Source organism: Macrotis lagotis, chromosome X (genome assembly GCF_037893015.1).
Source record: "Macrotis lagotis isolate mMagLag1 chromosome X, bilby.v1.9.chrom.fasta, whole genome shotgun sequence".
NCBI classification, from domain to species: Eukaryota; Metazoa; Chordata; class Mammalia; order Peramelemorphia; family Peramelidae; genus Macrotis; species Macrotis lagotis.
Genome location: NC_133666.1, coordinates 638632059 through 638637740, shown reverse-complemented (window position 1 = coordinate 638637740; position 5682 = coordinate 638632059). Strand labels below are relative to the sequence as shown.

The window sequence follows — 5682 nt, the reverse complement described above, 5'->3', positions numbered from 1 at the left end:
ATAAGGGAGGCAATATACACATATGCATGTCTATGAGACATTGAAAAGTGTGTATGTATGTATGTCTGTGAACAAATAATATTAAAAATTAATAGGAAATCATTATAGAATTGAGAGTCTCAAATTAAGAGGGGCTGGGAATGGCTTACAGTAAAAATTAAGATTTTTGGAAAAATTATGATTTTAGTAAATCAAGAAAAAACAAGTAGATGGAGTTGAGTAGAGAGAGCATTCAAGACATGGATGGTTTGAAAAAATACCTACAACCATGAAATGAAGTATCTTCTTCATGGAACAGGAACAGGTCATGAGGTATACAGTATGGTATTAGAAAAGTGCAAAGGCGGAAAGGAAGTAAGTTATGAAGGAATCTGAATGACAAACAGTGGATTTTCTATTTGATCCTTTAGACAACAGGGAATCATTAGTATTCATTGCTTAGGAGGCATGCCATGGTCAGATCTCAGCTTTAGAAAAATTACTTTACTGGTTTAATGGAGGATGGATTTGTGAGGGGAAAGAATTGAGTGATTCCTTATTTGCCACAAGTACATGTATCCTATGGACCAAAAACCAGCTCCATCACTGGGAGAAACCTGTCCTGCTAATGAGCCTTTTAAGGGAATCTTTTATGTCCCTATTCCTTAGTGTGTAGATGAAGGGATTCAACATGGGGGTGACCACAGCATACATTGCAGAGGCAACTGTGCTGTTCCAGAAAGAGTAGTTAGTTGAGGAGTTGAAATATAACCCAAACCCTGTGCCATAGAATAAGAAAACAACAGAGAGATGAGATCCACAGGTAGAAAAGGCTTTATACTTACCTGTTGCAGATGGGACTTTCAAAATGGAAGAACAGATCTGACTATAAGAGAAAAAGATCCCTGTAAGGGAGAGAAAACACACTAGACCAGAAAAATATATTAACATATAATTGATGAGAGTGTCAGAACAGGAGAGCTTGAGAACCTCAGCAAGATCACAAAAGAAGTGTTCAATTTCATGATTTGTACAAAAGGAACGATGTGTTACCATTAGACTATGGGGAAGGGAGTTTAGAAAGCTTAGTATCCAGGAAAATAGCAACAACAAGCAACAGAAGTGAGGGCTCATGATGGCTCTACATCGTAGAGGGTGACAAATAGCCAGAAAATGGTCATAAGCCATAGCAGTGAGGAGGAAATTGTCCAAACTAGCAAAACCCATGAAGAAAAACATCTGTATGAGACAGTCAATATAGGAGATGACCTTGTTTTGTGTCAAGATGCTCATCAACATCTTGGGGATGGTGGTGGATACTGCACAGATATCCACAAAGGACAAGTTGGAAAGGAAAAAGTACATTGGTGTGTGAAGGTGAGAGTCAGAGCCAATGGTCAAGTTTATGAGCAAATTTCCAACCACAGTGACCAAATACATACCTAAAAAAAGCCCAAAGAGGGGACCCTGCTGATCTGGTGGCTCAGAAAATCATAGGAGGATAAACTCAGTGAACTGTGTTTGGTTTCTTGGTATCATGGAGTTGACTTTTCCACTGGAAGAGAGAAATAGAAGGCCATCAGTTGCTCTTGTATATGAAAGGGAAGGAATTCTTTACTCAGAATAGACGCTGTCACGTATTACCTCTGTGATCTTAAATAAGTCACTATTTCTATATTCCACCTTTATGGAAGACAAAGGATTTGGATTTAATAACCTCCAAGATTTCTAAGAGTTCAAATTGTCTTTGAAATACCATATCAAATTTACCCTAAAGATCAATGACCAATGGGCACCAGAATAAAGTAGGAGATACCATGGGAAGTGCAGGAGCATTTTTGAAAACAACACTAAAGAAAGAAGACAGTGATTTAGCATAACTGAAGGAATTGTGCCTTCGATGTTTGAACAGAAATAAGAAAATTGCATAGCAGTGGAACGGAAGTCATAGGACACATAGAACAGAACTCTACCCCATAAAAAATTCTGGCACCAAAAATACTTGACAACTAGGTATATCACCTTTCCTTGAAGACAATCATGTAAATGATAATTCTCAGCATCCTATGGATCCCTATTCCATTCTGGACTTGCTATCATTTTTCTTTATATTTCATCAAAATCTCCATATTTCCACATTTTATCTAATTCTTTCATTATGCCATCTGAGTCCTTGTAGAACAAATTCCAATTCTCTCTCACATAATATCACTTTATAAATGTAGACAGATCATATTGCTATTTTCTCTCTTTCAGACTGAGTAACTCTAGTTCCTTCATATTATCTACAGAGACCCTTCATTATTCTAGTTGCTCTCCCTTGCATGCTTTCCAAGTGACTCATGGGTTGGTAACCAAAACTAAACACAAAATTTCAGATTAGGTATGATTATGATTAGTAACAATGGCATGAACACTTCTTTCTTATCCAAAGCTATCTCTCCCATAACTTAACAGATTAAGTTTTATTTAGGTTATTTTTGTCTGCTTCATACCTGCTGATTCATTGTGAGTTTATAGTCTGGAAACTTCCTGATCATGAATACTGAATAATGGTCTTGCATGCTGGGCTAAGGTGTTCTGTTTCTTTTTACTTTTTTATATAGATTGTATTTACTAATACTTGATAATTGATGAGATCAACCTTCCAGTATTTGGTGATTCTGTATTGCTAAGGCTACCAGGTGATAATCTAGGGCTATATATGCGTCTCTCTGAGACTGTGCTCCATCAACCTTGATAGGGTTTTGGGAACTCCAAGCAGTAACACCTTCAAATTCTGATCCCTAATCTCTCTACCCTTGAAAAGCAGACATTCTACATTCTAAAGTTCATACCAACTATTAGTCTGTTTTAAGTTTCTTTCTTATACTATATGTGGTTTTGAAAAGGAATAGAAAATCTCACTGGAGTACCTGGCACAGGGTAACAAAATAGAATATGGAAGATGTATACAGTTTTAAAAGAAACTATTAAATCTACTAAGGTGTTTCTAGAGAGAATAGACTCAGGCTTAAGATTTTAGGGTAGTGTTAGTATTTTCAAACAATTCAGGATTACCTGGTGTGTTCTTTATCCTAACAAGACTAATCAGAGCTGAGTCTGGGTAAAAAAGACAGAACTTAAAGAACACATTCTCTGAGAATTCCTGAATCATTGAACCATAGAATTATAAGCACGTACCATCCTAGTTAGGCAGGCAGCATGCATTTATTAGACATTGAACAGTGCCAGACACTGTGCTAAGAGGTAGAGCTACAAATTCAAGAACTAAGAGAATGGAGTCTGGGAGAGGAAAAGGACCTGTTCTATCACAAAGTGACTAGTAACTTAGATGCACAGTCTGGAGGAGAACAAAGAGTGGTACACCTGAGCTCTAGTTCAAAATGTAGTATTGCCTGAAGGAACTCAACAATGAGAATAGGAGTGAGGCAAAGGGATAGAGTCAGATTTAAATGGCACTATTCAATCTAGAAAAGTGTTTATAGAGAAAATTGAGTTATTTTTTTAACTTGGCAGTAGAATTAGGAACTTTAAACAATTTCAAGCTACCTGGAAAAATCAGCAACAGTCTGAGTAAATAAGAAATGGTTTCTAATAGACTGACCTCTGAAAATTCTAAAAGTAATGCTCTTCATAATTAAAAGCATATACTAAATTCTTCCTACTGTTTTGGGTGGGCAGCATGTATTTATTAGGCAAATATTATGTTCCAGACACTGTGCAAAGAGCATGGGGTACAAATTCAAGAACTAAGAGGGGTGATACAGGGAGGATGAAGGACTTATACAAAGAAATGCTGACAAGTCCTGGAGACTCAGAAGCATAGACAGTAGGAAAACAAAGATTCATCTGAGCTCTCCCCACAAATAGGGCATTCCTTTAAGGAACACCCCTTTGGGAAAAGGAGAGTGGCCCTTATATGTTTGGATGTTTCTCTAATATTTATAAACTTATAATGTTCTACCAATTTGATTCATGTATTGCTTTGCATTGATCTTTGTACTTCAGTGCCATCCTACCACACATACTCTGTGTCCTTAGTCATGCACTCAAATGTTTCTATGAAGTCCAAACTTCTAGCTAGGCAGAAATGTAGGCATATAAGTGTACCAACTTGAAGGAATGGAAAAAAAAATCTTCATTCTTTCCTTTTCACCTCTTTTTCCTCTGCTAAAAGATGTACAGAATGATTTCCTTCCATGACTTTCCACCAGATAATTCCCAACCCTATCATACACAGACTGAAAAACTTAATTGAACATGAATTTTTGAATTATTGATATGGCTAAGTAATTATAATCACTATATCTGTTTTATTTGTACTAATTTATTTTTCTTTGAAATATTTTCTATTTAATTTTTTATTAGAAATAGAAAAGTTAAGAAGTTGTGGGGTTTTTGGTAAATTTTTGGTTTAAATTAGTAAAACTAAAGATAAATGTGACCAAGAAAACAAACAGGCAATCAGAACTGGCTCCTGGAAATGTATGTTGATTAATGATATATGTTATGGAACTATTGGCATAAAATAACACACCTCTCCAAAAACATAATTTAATACTCTTTCACAAATATCTGGATCATCCAGAGTAAAGTTGCATCAGATCAGCAGGTCTGAACAATTATGACTTATTATTAATAATAATAACAATAACAACAATAATAATAAATTTGTAGGGTTTCTTTTTTGTTTTTAAATCACCTTTATTTTTTCTAATTTTGTGTTGTTTTAATTTCCCATAGAACCTTGGTAATGTCTAAAACAAAAATTCAAATACATGGATGCAATGAATTTACGATTTAAAACATGAGCCTATGTCATACCTTACTGTTTTGGATACTCCTGACAACAGAAATAAATGAGAGCAATGGACAAAGCAGAAGCCAAAAAGGTTGTTCTGTTTTTATTTCCCAATACCCTTGTCACCATTATGTTAAGAGATATGTATTCCAAGGAAAACAAATAAATAAACATATTCCAAGGGAAATAAATAAATCTTATAGAATTAGAAATAATGGAATTGCAATTTCAGATTACTGCGTCTTATCAGAAGCAACAAGAGACAGAAAAAAGATCAAGTATACAAAATGGTTAGATGACAAAAAAATCAATAGAAAGTACATTAGCTTAGTGACTTAGGTAGAGAACAATAGATAATTAAGAAGAGAAAGTTGAAGGGCATACACATATTTATGGAAATATGTATACATAATAATCCATATGTGTAAACATACATAAATGTTTCTATATAAATATATATGTATTTATCAAATTTGAGTTAAAGAAGATTGAAAAATTATTTTAATGTCTTTTGCACTTTGAGAAAAATATCTTTAATTAAAGAACCAATTCAGATCTTTATTTTAAAATTTTAAATTGTTACATGTTAATGAGCAGATGAATTTTCAGAGTGTTATTTACTCCCAAATATGCATTAAAACAAAACTTTTTTGGATTTAAAAAAAATTTCTACAAATTATCTTTATTCTTGCTCTCTAAGTTTAAAAAAAACACATCTAATTTTTCTCATGACAGGCCTTCAAATATCTGAAAACAGTTGTCTCCCCCTTCCTCCATTATCATTTCATATAGCCTATCTTGCCTGTTCCTTAACACTCTTCTAAACTTTATTTGGACTCTTCTCTCTAGCTTTCTCTGCAACCCAGTATTTCACAAATTCTTAGAGACAGATAAATGCA

General features: G+C 34.4%; 1 pseudogene; it reads right to left on the bottom strand.

The window, feature by feature from the left end:
• Positions 1-582: 582 nt before the first annotated feature.
• LOC141497431 (olfactory receptor 7C1-like) lies at positions 583-1518 on the bottom strand (annotated as a pseudogene).
• Between the last annotated feature and the right edge of the window lie 4164 nt (positions 1519-5682).